The sequence below is a fragment of the Talpa occidentalis genome, unplaced genomic scaffold (genome assembly GCF_014898055.3).
Source record: "Talpa occidentalis isolate TD23 unplaced genomic scaffold, MPIMG_talOcc4v2.1 talOcc4.8, whole genome shotgun sequence".
Taxonomy (NCBI): domain Eukaryota; kingdom Metazoa; phylum Chordata; class Mammalia; order Eulipotyphla; family Talpidae; genus Talpa; species Talpa occidentalis.
In genome coordinates this window covers 105,567,648-105,583,400 of record NW_023605194.1, presented here as the reverse complement: position 1 = coordinate 105,583,400, position 15,753 = coordinate 105,567,648, and the positions used below count along the sequence as shown (strand labels likewise).

The 15,753-nt window shown below is 43.0% G+C and overlaps 1 protein-coding gene across 4 annotated transcripts in view; it reads right to left on the bottom strand.

Moving 5' to 3' along the window:
• Nucleotides 1–14,367, bottom strand: part of FBXW7 (F-box and WD repeat domain containing 7) — a 145,154-nt gene extending 130,787 nt beyond the window's left edge. For all 4 annotated transcript variants that reach the window (XM_037496688.2, XM_037496696.2, XM_037496693.2 and 1 more), the window contains exon 1: nucleotides 14,304–14,367. The gene's annotated coding sequence lies outside the window, so the exon portion shown is untranslated. The remainder of the gene's footprint in view (nucleotides 1–14,303) is intronic.
• Between the last annotated feature and the right edge of the window lie 1,386 nt (nucleotides 14,368–15,753).

Genomic DNA, 15,753 nt, shown 5'->3' with positions numbered 1-15,753 from the left:
GTGTGTGTATATACATATATACACATGCATATATACATATATACATGTATGTATACATATATAATTATATATGTATATAACTATGTATACACTTATACATACATATACACACATATACATATATGTAACTACCACTACAAGTACAGTATTTAAAATGCAACAAAATGGTAAGAGAAAATATTTTAGGGAAGATTATTTTAAAGATCAATATTCAGGTTTAGCTCTTTATGAAGTAACAAAAGAAAATTCTGAAAACAATCTAAACCCATCTAACGAGGGCCTCCTTGGTGATGCTAGGGGTTAAGTCTCAGCACTATGAAGCTATTGGCAGCCACTGCAACACCAGTTCGATCCCCAGTCAGGGAGCTAACCCACAGGGCGCAGCAGACCTCTCCTGTCTTGCACGCTGCTCCCCTCGACAGTGTATCTAGTCAGTCTGCCTGTTCTGTTCCCCACTCTGTCTCTGGTGAGTTCTCTCAGCCTCCCCTTTCCCCACACCTCTGCCTACACCCCAGCCCTTGTATGCATAAATAAATAAAATAAATCTTAAAAAAAAAAATCTAATGAACAAATAAAAACAATAATGCACATGTCAAAACTATGTTTTCACTTTACTAAATGTAAAACACCTATAAACTACTTAGGTAAGGGATGATAGTCCCATATATAAACTAAGGGAAAGAAAAAAGAATTTAGTAACAAACACACATCTCAGTCATAAGTTTCAGAAATCACATAAAGAAATAAACACTTCACAGATTTCCACTAACTAAAATAATATCTGAAACTGACAAATGTTGATCCTCAGATTTTATTCTACTTTCCAAGCATGCCAAATCATAGATTTTTCAAAATCAAAATACATATTTCTTTTCCCCTAAAAGAAAAATCTCTTTTAAAAGATTAACTGTGCTCCACAATCTTTTTTTAGATAAATTTTGCCCATAATTCTTCTACTCCTATAGATGTATCCCGGGCCTCTGTTCTGAAGATTATACCAAAAGCAAGTCTAAATATAATAAAATGCAGATTCAGTTCAAATTACAGTCTTAAATTTCACAATTCTGTATAAGAACATGTAAACCTGAGAACTGCGTCTCCCTGAGTCTATTAATCTTCCTTCTGTATCTGCTTAAGATGAAATTCTATCATTTCCCTTCCTATCTCAGTACAACTGATGATTTTCCACTTTCAATACGAAACTCAACTGACACTTAAAAAGCAGCATATATGGTGATAAAAAGCATATCATAAAGTCAGCTGAATCTGGATTTGAATCCTAGTTCTGTAAGTTCAAACTCCTAGATATTTGTTCTTAGAAAGCTGTTTGAATCTGTTTCTTCTGCCACAAAACAGATTATTAGTACCTATTTCATAGAGATCGCTGTCAGAATAATTTAAATAGTATATGTAAAAATTCTTAGAACAATACCTGACATATACTAAAAAATCAATTATATTCAAAAGAAATAGAGACCTAACAGGCAACTTCCGCATCTCCAATTGCCCTTTCTCTCCCATGCTTCAAAGCCTGAGGTATTACCTATTCTTTAGGGTAAATAGGTACTCCCTCTTTTGGATCTCAAATATACAGAGACAAGAGACCTTATTTGACACTTTTTACTGAATAACAATTCATCCATGATATAAGATTGATACCATACATTCATCTTTCAAAAAAAACCACATACCAAAATAGACACAGTGAAAAAAGAAATCAAAAAAAATTTCAGGCAGTATTTGCTAGATCAACGTCTCAGTATGGAGCGAAGAAAAGGAAGGTCAACTTTTTGCATCACTGATGTAACAAATACCTAGGCTATTTTACTTGTGTGCATATGCTTTGCAGAAATGCAGGGGGGAGGGCTTCCCCGGTGGCGCAGTGGTTGAGCGCGGGGTTGCGAAGCTGCCCGCAGCCTCTGCAGTGCCGGTTCGATCCCCGGCTGCTCCCCGGCCACCAGAGGAGGGTCCCACATGGCGCGCAGACCTCTCCTGCCGCCCGCTGCTCCCCTCAGCAGTGTACTTCGGTCCGTCTGCCTGTTCTGCATCCTGCTCTGACTCTGGTGAATTCTCTCACCCTCCCGCGCTTCTGACTGTACCCAGTGCTTGTATGAATAAATAAATAAATAAATAAATCTTAAAAAAAATTTAAAAAAAAAAAAAAAAAAAAAGAAATGCAGGGGGGAAAAGTTCACAAGTAATCTGTACCCATTACTGGAATTGCTGCCTGCCCCCCACCCCCGCCATTCATGAATAGTTTTGCCATGAATAATTTGCCCTTTTTTAAAATTAAATTAGTAATATCCACCTGGAAACATTTCCTAGTTTCTGAATAAGCATTAACAACTTTAGATAACTTTTGGAGTAATTGTGCTATCTTTTTGAAAAATCATGAAATCCATTAAATTCTTTTATGTCTCTTTTTAAAAAGGAATGTTAAATATCTTAACAATACACAGAAGATGGGAAATACAAAATAGGTGAGGTCTGCCCATATCTGCGACTTACCTTTATCAATAACCAGTATTTATACAGAATCTAAATGGCAATGTATCTTACATAAGGAAAATATCCAAAAGAAAAACAGAAAGCTGAATTACAAAACAAGGTTACCCAACCTTGGGACTACATTCTGGACCAGAAAATCCTTGGTTTTAGGGTGCTGTCCTCTGTTAATTCCTAGTCTCTAACCACTAAATATTAGTAGCAACCCCAAGCTCATATCTCCCCCCTCAACTGTGACTATCAACAACATCTCAAGACTTGGATTACCAAATGTCCCTGGTGTGCCAGGCACTGTTGTTTCTCATTATCTCACTTAACAGCGTAGTGTCCATAAAGTAGTCATTATTTTCCCCATTTTACAAACAGAGAAACTGAGGCTAGACGAGGTTAAATGACTTACCAAAAGTCACCCAACCAATCAAGCAGTGTAGTCTATGTTTGAATCCACACATTGATGGCTTGAGACTCTGCTTCTAATCACTGCAAGCCAGCTCATTATCACTGGCAGCATTTATCATCTGGTTCTTAAAAAGTAATATTTTGAATCTGAACTGGAAGTAGAAACAAAAATTATCCACAGAAGTGAAGTTAAATTGAAAGACTCCCAATCCCAATTCAGGATAAATTAGCAAGTATTTTTTAAGCATGAACTGTATGCCCAGCACAAACTTCAGGAACTAGAGTGGCTGAACGAAAAGGGAACTACCACTTACATTTTACTAAGGGTTTGGCTCAGGACATTTTTCCTTCTCTCTAAAATTATCTTCCTAAAATCTCACAATATCCCTGCAAGGGAGTATTTTCTTTTTCAAGTGAAAACTAAGGCTCCAAATAGAAAAGTGGTCACTGCCCTAAAAAACTTACAATTGGGGGGTGGGGGTTAACATTTAAAATACAGAATAGGGCCTCCCTGGTGGCGCAGCGGTTGAGTGCTGGGCTGCGAAGCTGCCCGCAGCCTCTGCAGCAATGGTTCGATCCCTGGCCGCTGGCGAGGGTCCCACATGACGTCCAGACCTCTCCTGCCGCGCCCCCTGCTCCCCTCAGCAGTGTACTTTGTCAGTCTGCCTGTTCTGCTCCCCGCTCTGTCGCTGGTGAATTCTCTCACCCTCCCACGCTTCTGACTATACCCAGTGCTTGTATAAATAAATAAATAAATAAATAAATATTTTAAAAAATAATAAAATACAGAACAAGCAACTTACACATCTCAATACACTGAAGATGGGAAATACAAAACAGGTAAAGTATATAGTTAGGCAGAGAACACTTCTTAAAAGAGGTAGACTAGTGTCTGCTCTTAAAAGTGATAGGGGTAAGTAAAAGGTGCAAAGCTGCAGAGGAGCAATACTTGTGTAATCAATGTGCAACAAAAAGTTTGGGGACTACAAGGAAAAGTTATCACAGTAGCCAGTTTAAATAAGGTCCAGGAAATGATGTTAAATATAAGGCTGCCTTTAAAATTAAGATCCAGATGTATCTGGAGACAGTAAGGCTAGTTCTATGCTTTTACAGTGTTCTGCCACCAAATGCTCTCAAGCACAGCAACAGGAATAAAAAAAGATCTAAAGGTGAAGACTGACAGGGTTCCCCCAACCAGAATGGGAGTTTGAAAAGGATCAGATCTAGTTTTCTTCACTTTAGATCATCAATGCCTGGCATCATTCAGTAAGTATCTGATTCAGAAAAAAAGGCAGTATTCACAACAAAGATATATATTCAAAAGCAAGGATCACAAAGACTTTCAGCATTAAAAAAAAACAACCTCACTGAAATAATAGTAACTTAATATTGCAATATTTATTATTATTGCAACATCCAACACTGAGTGCTAAACTCTGAACCATATATTATGATACAATATTTCACAAAATCCTTTTAACTACCCTGTGAGAGATAAGTACTATTATTATCATCCCAGTTTTACAGGAAACACTTCTAGAACAAAAAACTTGCCCAAGGTCACAAAGTAGCACAGCTGGAACCCAGGTCTATCAACTCCAAAGCCTGCCTCTCATCCACTAGGTCACCTGTATAGAATTACAGGCATCCCTCTTAGGCAAAGCTAGGGAAATGTGACCAGCAAGGAAAAAAGACAACAAAACCAAAAAAGAAATTCCACTATAGCCAAAAACCCTTCATCCTTCCCCACTCTTAGCAGGTACTGTGTACACTTTCTCATCCTGGAATACACTGATTATTCCAGAGACTAAAACTTCAATGGTTTAAAGAATCCAGATGTTGAAAATCTAATGGTCAATCAAGTAATCAACGTTTCAAAGAGTGGTAGATAACAAGCAGTAACACCCCAAGTCCACAACCAAAGAAATAACAGGGTGTGACCTCTGACTAAGACTGACCTCAAAACTTCCGGAATATTCTCCATGGTCCATGCCCCTCCTCTCCCTCCCTGGCTGTGTCTCTCCCGACTCTGTACATCCCATCTTTACTATCCTTTGAACTAACCAAGCTTTTGAAAAATCTGAAATTTTGTATTTCCTACTCTAAATTTCTAATCTAGTAAAATTAAATTTTAGTATTTCCTCTAATTAAAAATATTCTGTGTTATACTCAATAGAAAAAGGTTCCCCCTCATTACACATCCACATTCCACAGTTTACATCCTCAAAGTAACACAGGAGTCAAAAACCACCAACCATGCAAAGGAAAACTGATGACCCAAAATGTTTATTATATGACCTTCTGGGATTCCATATACAACAAATAAGCAGTGAGAAATTAAGTCCACTAAGAGATCATGCGCTTCTCCCACTAGCCAGCAACCTACTCATAATTATGAAATGAACTAATTTCACAACTATAAAATTTTTTAATCTTTGAGATGAGAAAAGAATAACACCAGGGCCTCCCCGGTGGCGCAGCGGTTGAGCACTGGGTTGCGAAGCTGCCCGCAGCCTCTGTGGCGCCGGTTCGATCCCCGGCTGCTCCCCGGCCACTGGAGGAGGGTCCCACATGGCGCGCAGACCTCTCCTGCCGCCCGCTGCTCCCCTCAGCAGTGTACTTCGGTCCTTCTGCCTGCTCTGCTCCCCGCTCTGGCTCTGGTGAATTCTCTCACCCTCCCGCGCTTCTGACTGTACCCAGTGCATGTATAAACAAAACAAAAACAAACAAATAAATAAATAAATAAAGCATGCCTCTATAAAAAAAAAAAAAAAAAAGAATAACACCAGAAATGGAACTTGAATCACTACAAAGAAAAAAAAAAATCTAAAATGTTGATTTTCTTTAAACATAGAAATATTCATTATATTGACCACTTAACCAGAGATGTAATAATCTAATTTCTGCATTTACAGCAAAATCTTAAGCAAATTTAATGAAGAAATTATTTAAAAATGAGGAGAGAGCAGGCAAGATAATCAGAGCTAAGAAATAAATCTCTATCTTTTCTTCCTGCCTTTGGGTTTTTTTTTTTTTCCTCCATATACTTATCTTAAATATACAGTTTTAGTAAACGACTATGAAGGCATAACCAAATTGTTCCTAAAATAGATATTTTCCAAATATCAATACAAAACAATCAAGAGGCATTTATATCTTGTTATTTGCCAAGAGGACACTAATCATGCCAAGCTTCAAGAAAAGTTACTTCTGAAAACTGATCTTGTATTTAATAAACAGTAAGCATTAAAAGGGAATGATCTCTCCCCCGGGCCACCTCTTCTCACAGCACAAATCATTTTAGGAAAAGGAGAAAACTCTAATTTAGTTAGAATCGCCTATACAAAATTCCTTCAATCTTAATTTGAGATAATACAAATAAAACTTTTAAACTTTTTCACAATTTTTAAAAGATTTTTATTCCCAAAGGTTGAAGAGATAAGAATTGAAAGAGCTGATAGCTGAATTACATCCTGGTATTTCTACATAGACAATTTAAAACACAGTCATTTTCAAAGATAATTAAGGAATTATTCAAAAAAGACTTCTTTCTTATCTAAGCACTACTGAGGCCTTTGGAGATGAATTCAAATTCCAGTTATGTTCAAATCATAACTTTCTTTTCCATAAATAAACACAAGAGTTCTTCCAATTCTCTTAATTTTTAAGTAACAAATTATAAACTAGTTCAGATGTTTTTGAAAACACTTCAGAATTACTTAAATATTGTCTGTCAAACCCAGGGGCTAAATTTAAATACTGGGCAATATAAAGTCTGACTTTAGCCCTCTGTCTAGAGCACATTTTGAAAGATCTTTAACTTAGTAAGTTAACAGTAATGATACACATGCCTACATGAAAGGCACTGGACTAAGACTTTGCATATGCTTTACATTATCTCATCTAATCCTAATAATGATCCTAACAAGAACATGGTTTTCCCATGAGTAGGTGATGGAGCTGGTACTATTGATAGAAAGGTAAATAGCGCATCCAAGGCCAGGAAGCGAAGAAAGGTACTGCCTAATGAGTCTTCTGCCTTCACAGCATGAAAGTATTTTATTAGGTAAATGAGAAGTGAATTAGCAGCCTGTTGGCTGGCTCCAAGCATGCATAATATTTTCAAACATTAGGTAGTTACAAATTACTCACAATTTTTGGTAAAGCAACTCCTCAGAACTAGAGGGTGACAAGCAAAGGTCTACTGCCTGCCCTATATTTCCCCCAAAAAATACGCAGTCCTAAAAGTCTCATAAGACGTAGACATTCTTCCCAAAACACACAAGCAATTTGCCTTGAAATGTCACATCTGGCACTGATACATATTGATGGGTATATTCAAGATGCTGTAGGGATGAAAAAGCCAGAAGAAAACAGTATCTTATGCAACTGAGATCCTCTCAGAGGAAAAGACTAAGTGACATTAAAAATATGCTATAGAATCTTGTAAATTCCAGTGCAGTCATGCAGAAAGGACCGCCTAGCACAATACACTAACTAGGTACATGTACACAACAGACTCACAAAGCAGATGCTGCTTCTTTCCTAAAGACACCCAGACTTCCAGGAGCTGTCTTTCAGTTGGAAAGGAAACACAGCACAGCAACAGAAACTGCACAATATCTGCCTGCTCCACTAGCTATCCCTTAGAGGTGACGGGGAAAGAAAGATAAGACACTTAAACAATAAGGTCTCTTGTACATCTTTGCTTATTATTTCAACTACCTACATTGCAGGATAACACAATACAAATAGAGACTCTCATATTTTCTTCTGTTAGCTTATTGTTTAGAGAAATCAAGGATTACTCAAAAAAAAATTTTTTTTTAATTTTATAGAGGCATGTTTATTTATATTTATTTGTTTGTTTTGTTTATACATGCACTGGGTACAGTCAGAAGCACGGGAGGGTGAGAGAATTCACCAGAGCCAGAGCAGGGAGCAGAGCAGGCAGAAGGACCGAAGTACACTGCTGAGGGGAGCAGCGGGCCGCAGGAGAGGTCTGCGCACCATGTGGGACCCTCCTCCGGTGGCTGGGGAACAGCCGGGGATCGAACCGGCGCCGCAGAGGCTGCGGGCAGGTTCGCAACGCAGCGCTCAACCGCTGCGCCACTGGGGAGGCCCGGATTACTCAAAATTTTTAAAGGAGGGTTTTAGGAAAATCTTGTTAGACATTACTCTAGTTTCTCATTCAATATCCAGATCAAGTAAAGATGTTTCCTCATTTATTTCACAATGCTGAAAATGGAATAGGAGGAAATTTTAAATATATCTGAGTAACTACTAGAAAAGATATATCCCATAGAGTTCAAAAAATGCCACATGCATTTGGAAAATGTACTCTACTTAGACACTTGTGGGAGTGACCATGAGAAATTTTCATTGAGGTATCATTGGAAAGCAGCAAAACCTAAAGTACATTAAGGCATAAGACAAGCTAGTTTCAAGTAGAAAGGTAGACTTCATTATTATGCAACTTTACTCATCAGTTTATAACAATTCAGTTGTGCTCTTTTTCCCTGGCCCACTCGAAGTGTCAATACAGAATATTTCTATTTGGTGGGCATCCCTGGTGGAGCAAGGGGGTAAGCACTGCACTACGAAGCAATCCGCACCCTCTGCAACACAAGTTTGATCCCCTGCTGGCCAGGGAGAAACCACATGGCGAAGCAGACCTCTCCTGTCTCGCCCGCTGCTCCCTCAGTGTATTTCAGTCAGTTTGCCTGTTCTGCTCCCCACTCTGTCTCTGGTGAATCCTCTCACCCCCGACATCTTTGGCCTGTACCCCAGCTCTTGTATGCATAAATAAATAAATCTTAAAAAAATATATTTCTATTTGGAATATCTGTAGACATAAGATGAACACTCTCTTTCAAATCATCACCCAACCTTAGACGTAAGAGAATAAAATCACTTGGAAGGAAACATTCAATCATTTTTAAAGAATAAGAGTATCCTAATGTAGGAAAGCTACCTTATAGAAATCTTCTAGAAAGCATACTAAAACTGCCAGATTATACAGACTTTTTTTTTTTTTTTAGCAAGAGGAACTGCAATGCCAATTGTATATGTAGAAATACTATGTAAAGTAAAAGCAGGTGGGAAACTAAACAAGAAGTGATCAATATTGTACGACAAACCTCCCACCCCACCAAAAACAAGAAAATTCTGAGATAAGATTCAGGAAAGTAGGATAAAAATATGCCCTCATACAGTGCAGATATTTGTTGAAATATGAAACAAATGTCATATTAGCAATAATATAAATATGCACAAATTATCTTTTCTAAATAACACATGTGAGAAAGATTCACCTAAGAAATAAATTAGCCCACTCCACAATTTCCTTTAAGAGTATAGCAAAGCTGTTTTACAGTACACATTTAAAATAATAATTTGTTAAAATACTTGAAAACAAAACAAAAATTGTAGAGCCAATAATTCTATAAGAGAATTAGTCACTGATTAAGACTTTAAGAACTAGACATATCAAAGCTTAATATTCTTAAATTTGACTACTAATTTCATTTGATTCAAGCCAACCATAAACAATTCTAATTTTACATCTGAAGTAAATGCTTTAGAACTTATTTTCAGAACCCTTCAACATTATTATACCAATAAGTTTTTTCACAGATACTCTGATCATGTTACATAACCAATTTATCACTATATGCCAATTAATATATATTTTAAAGATTTATTTATGTATATACGAACTGGGGTACAGGCCAGAGGTGGGGGGGGGTTTGAGAGGATTCACCAGAGACAGAGTGGGGGGGCAGAACAGGCAGACTGACTGAAATACACTGCTGAGGGGAGCAGTGGGTGAGACAGGAGAGGTCTGCTGCTCCATGTGGGTAGCTCCCTGGCCGGATGGGGATTGAACTCCTGCTGCAGAGGCTGTGGATAGCTTCACAGTGCTGTGCTTAACCCCTTGTGCCACCAGGGAGGCCCCAATTATAGTATTTTTGAATAAGAAATGCACAATCACTACTTTTAAGCTGCATCCCTTAATAGCACCACTCTTGCTCTTCAACCCATACTTTTCACCATTACGGAGGTAAAGTATCTTAAACAGTAGACTATATTTTACAGAGCAATTTGAAGACAGAGCCCCCCAAGGAACACAACCTAAAATAGCCTGTCCGAACTTTGTAAAAGAAAGCTGCTCATAGTACATATTGGTGGACTTGGTCCAAAACTGTGGGCCAAACCCAACCTGGCTCCTGTTCATGTGTAAGATTGGTCTGAAGCAGTCTTATATTTTCACCTATGTATTGGCTACGCCTCCTTCTCACACTACAAGAGCAGAACTGAATAGCTGCAACAGAAAGCATGTGGTCCACAAAACCTAAAATATTTACTGACAGGTCCTTTACAAAAAGAGCTGCCAAACCCTCCTCCACACAATAAGGTGTCAGAGGCACCCTCCAAGAACCACCCCCAAATTACAAGAATTGGGTGATGCTAGCTTATTTTGGACTTGACGGTTCTCAGCTATTAAAAGAAAGGCACCCCTCCCCCAGGCTCTCTGATCATCCCATATCAATCCCAAAGTTGCCAAGCCAAGAACGTGAAGTCACTACTGCCTTCTAGCAGAGATCTGCCTTCCCCAGTGTCTTTACTAAAGCATGTCAACCGTGAAAGGCTGCCCTTTAAGTTCAACTACACATGGTTTCACCTGCATAAAATATGTTGCCAAAAATACATGGGGAAGAGAAAAGGTATTCCATGTGGTATATATTCCAGTTCCTGTAGCCTCGTCCAAGACTCACCTAGGATCTATCTCCCTATATGAATATAAGTATCTTTTCCCCAGAGAGTTGTCATTTGAATAAAAACTCTTTAGAAGAGGCCAAAGAAGCTACCAGGAAAGGAAATGAATTCCAACTAAGAAATACAAAAATGTGTGGAGATGTATATTCCCTAGTTCACCAGCCAAGTATTAAACTTGTTAAAAAACACTAAATGCTAGCCACATTAGCTACAGGTTTCACCACACAAAAAAGACAAATTTCCAGTATCTCATCTTCTAAGATGTCAGAATTTTTTAAGTGCAGAGTTGTTTTTTAATTAAAAAGTTCAAAAACAAAGCATTTCAGCACTGCTGTGCCAACACAGGGATATCCCCTCTATTGTATGGGACACAAAAGCACACACACCAACCGTGAGCAGGGGAAGCAGCCTTCTCTGTCTGCTATTTTTAGCCCTACTTCATCATGTTAACACCAAATTTAGGATAACAACTCCAGACAAACTTTAAAACCTGAATTTGAGGAGACAAATCTGTCCTTTTATTTATAAGTTCTTTCACAATGAAATACTATATATTCCGGGCCTCGCCGGTGGCGCAGCGGTTGAACACTGGGCTGCGAAGCTGCTCGCAGCCTCTGTAGCGCCGGTTCGATCCCCGGCTGCTCCCCGGCCACCGGAGAAGGGTCCCACATAGCGCGCAGACCTCTCCTGCCACCCGCTGCTCCCCTCAGCAGTGTACTTCGGTCCTTCTGCCTGCTCTGCTCCCCGCTCTGGTGAATTCTCTCACCCTCCGGCGCTTCTGACTGTACCCAGTGCTTGTATAAATAAATAAATAAAAATCTTCCTAAATAAATAAAAGAAATACTATATATTCTGTGGAACTTAATCCCAAGGGACCTATATACTGTACAAAAAGATTGCAGCTATTTCAAAAATACAGTGCATATGCCATACAACCAAATCCGTGACCATGTTTAGAGGTTGTTCCTCCCTTTTCAACTTCAACTCTTATCCACTTTTAGAACATCTATTTTAGGAGAGTCTCATTCATTCTCTGTTCTTACTATATTTTTACTTACTTTACCAAATTCCCCTTCCCCCATGTGAAAATACCCATTTTTCAGTTCTTTACTCTCCATCAGCACTCTCAGAGAAACTTTAATACTTAATGTACTCTGAAAATGACTTCGACATCTACATTTTCGGCACATTACTCACTAGCTTAACTATTTTACCGTCTGAGACCAATATCCAACTTTTGCCCTAAAATTTATGTCAAAAGTGAATGCACTGCCCACTTATACATTTCCAAACTTTTTTTAATAAGGAAACCAGTAACACCATACTGTAATATACACATCTTCTTTTGCATGCCTCCATCTTTATTGCTCCTTGAACCACGGTGTCAAAATGTTGGTTCCTTGGAAAAAACAAAATTCTAACCCAGACATAAACTTTCTTAGCCTAGAATGCTATTTCATCTCAATCACCTAAAATTACACCCTCTCAGGAACACTGTTCTCGATGGTTTCTTGGGCTGCAAACATATCTACACAAACACAGAGAGACCCAAAGTCGACTTAACAACCTCCTTCTCTATTCCCATCAGACTAACTTTCTAATTACGTCTATCCCTCCCACCCTCCAATTCCACCTGCTCTTTTCTCTCTAAAAGACATCTTCCCAAATGAGGCTCACACACTCCAATTAGTTCTCTGCAGTCCAACACCAACATTTCCCTAATGAAAAACATACACATAAATTTCTACCTATGAGCTGCCAAACACTATCTGACATACAGTGGTCTTAGATAAAGTTTGATCCAGTTCCCTTCCTACAATTTTGTGCAATCTGTTTCATTGCCTCTGCCACTTGTAAGAAACGGCATTTCAAAACCAAGGGCCCCAAACACGACGTTACCCAAATATAAGCAATCTATAGTCAATGGAATAAAAAGTAAATCTCAAAGTTAGTAATAAGCAACTGTGATGGAATACAATCTACTTTAAACTATTTTTTGTTGGCTTGCCCTCCTTTTTCCTCCAATGCAAGAAAAATCCAGGCCACGGGAGACTAGATTTCCCCGATCTCTGTGAAACATAGGCTACCTGACTTCCTCAAACTCGTGAAATAAGATGAAGAGACATTTATTTTTGATCTACATCTAATATTACATCCACTACTCAGTATTTTCAGGTCAGTACCCATTTAAAGTAGATAGAATTTAAGATTCCTTACAAAAGTATAAGAAAAATAAGGCAAGTAAAAAAAAAAAACAGGAAAGCTCCAGAGGAGGGCAAAGGGATCGAGAAATTATACTAAAACAGACAAAAAGATTTTTAAAAGATGATGATAAAGAAGAACAATCAAAACCTAAAAAACCAGGAAAAGATGAATGCCAGCTTTTCTAGTATTTCTCAAAACAGAACTCTGGACATGGCTTGGAACTTTAAAGTGACAGGGTTTGGAGAGTTACATAATTCAGGGGCTAATAAAGTTACAGAGCTCATATTTCAAAACAGAAAGTACAGGATGAAAACACTTAAGTTTGAGAAAGTTTGAAATAAATGCAATCAAGATCCTCAATGGAGAAGTCAGGATAGATAACTCCAGGCTGACATTCATTCTATTCCCACAAAGCTCCTGGGTAGCAGCTTCCTAGAGAGCCCATGTGGACCATCATTTTTAGTGGAGTACTCTCACGCTGCGTGACATAAAACTCCACTCTCTGCCTGACCCTTAAATACTACAATGAAATGTTACTTTCCTGAACCCCCGACTTGGCCCTCTCAGGGGCTGGATGCAACACGAATCAAAAATTTTATGCGTTTCACCTTTAAAATAATGGAAAGGGGGGAAAAAAATCATTCTTCAAAGAAATACCAAGTTTCTCTTCACTGGAAAGAAAAGACAACTCAAACAAGCAAAGCCTTCTGAAGTCAATCTGTGAAATAAAAAAGTACTAGCAATTAGGACATATGTTATGCAAATAGAAAGCATCTGAGCGAGGGGGAAAGTAACAACTTCAATAAACTGAGGAATGGCCTTAACATCCTCCCCCAAAGAAGCTGTGATCCAGAAGAACCCAGAATTTCCTGAGTTACCAAACTCTGCTCGTGTCCTCCGGACACTCAGGTACTGGACCCAGGAAACGAGGCGGTAAAAACAGACACCGAAATGGAAACATCTCAAGGAAGACTGCAATAAAAGACAGGAACTTTGCTTTCAGGGATTCACAGGGTGAGAGGCTCCCACTGGGGAACGAGCTGCCCAGACACAGAAACTGCAGCGCTGCTTCCCACCCAGCGCACCAGGAAAAGGTGCATGACAGAGATGGCCTTTGTGTGCACGCAGGCACCGGCTTCCTCGATTTCCTCTGGCCAACGACGGGCCCGAAAGGTCCCAGTCTCCAGAAAGACACGGCTCCTCCGGGAGAAACTCACAAGTTTGCACATTACACGTAAGGAAACTAACAGATCACAACACCCAGGGCGACCGGCTGGATCCCCGCTCCCCGCTGAGCAGAATCCAGGCCCCCTCCCCTCCCCGCGCGCTCCCACCGAACCCCCGCACAGGTCCAGAACGCGGCGCATCCCCCCGCCCCCCGCCCCGCCCCCCGATTCCCCGGCCCCGCCACTCACACTCCAGGAGCCGGGCGCTGAGAGGTGGGCCGGGTCCCTCCTCCTCGGCCGGGGCGCGCGGCGGGAGGCTGCGGGGCGCGCCGGGCGCAGCGGGGCCGCGGGAGCCCCGGGTCTTCCGCGCCGGGCAGGGGCGCGGCCCCTCTCCGCCGGCCTCTTCCTGGGTGTCCTCACCGCTCGGCTGCGCGCGTCCGGGGCCACCTCTCCCGGGACGGTCGCGCCTGGAAGGCTCCGGATTTTGTCTCTATAAAGTTTCCTCTGGGCGGAGGCAGCGGCCGGCCCCCCGGGTCCCCCCCGGCCCCGCCGCCCTCGGGGCTGGGGCGGGGGAGGGGGCGCTAGAAACTCCCGGAGTCCGGCCTCGGAGCCGGGGGGCCGGCGGCGGGCCCGGGGAGAAGACCCCCGAGGGGGAGGCGGGGCGGGGGGAGGTCAGGCGAGGACGGGGGCGCCGGTCGTGCTCTCCCCGCCGTCCCGGCCGCCGCTTCACATCGGGGTCCCCGCCCCCCGGTCGGGGGGTGGTCGCTGGGCCGGGGGCCCCGGCGCATACACTCCGGGGCGCCGCTACGGCCCCGGGCGGGCGGCCGACGGGGCGGCGAGGCGGGGGACCCGGCCGGCTCCGCTCGGCGCCGCCCCCGCTCCCGGCTCCCGCATGTGTCGCGGCGGATGGGACCCCCTCCCGACACGTCGGGGGGCCCCGCGCCCCGGGACGAGGCCGCCGCTCCGGCCCCTCCTCGGCGTCCTCTCACCGCGGGGCAGCAGACGGGTCCGGCCGCGCCGCCGCCTCCCTGCCCCCGCCGCCGGCTCGGGCTCGGGCTCGGGCTCCGGCGTGTGCAGCCGCCGCCGCCGGCCGGGGAGGCGCGGGGGGGAGAAGTGCGCTGGCCGCGGCTCCGGCCGGCCCAGGCTGGGGCGGGGGTCCCGGCGGCGGCCGGCGCCCGGGGGCTGGGTCTCGCGGGCGGTCCCCGGCGCTCACGCTGCCGGCGGCGGTGGCCGAAGCGCCCGGAGCTCAGCGCGCTGTCTCGCTCCTCGCTCTGTGCGGGGCTCTCGCCTCACTCCAGAGAGAGAGGGGCGGGAGGAGCGCGGCGCGGCCCGATGACGCAAGTCGCCTAGCAACCGCTCTCCTCCCCCTCCCCGCGCCTTCCGCTCCCAGGCTGCCTCCGCTGGCCTTTTTTCCGCTTTCCAGCCACCCCGCCCTGAGCGACGCCGGCGCGCGCTGATGACGCGCAAAGGGAAGAGGAAGTCGGGGCTGGAGAGCGGGTGGGTGCGCCGCGGGCCGCGGGACTCGCCGCCGCCGCCGCCTCGACGGCCGCGTCAGAACTGAAGAGAGGAAGGGGAGGAGCCGCGGGGAGCCTTCGCGGCCGCCTGATCTTGCCCCTGACCCGAGGGCGGCGGGGAGCGCTTGCTCCCTAGCGGTTTCCTTCCACGCAGGTGGTGACTGCGCCTCCGGGGGCCAGAGGGA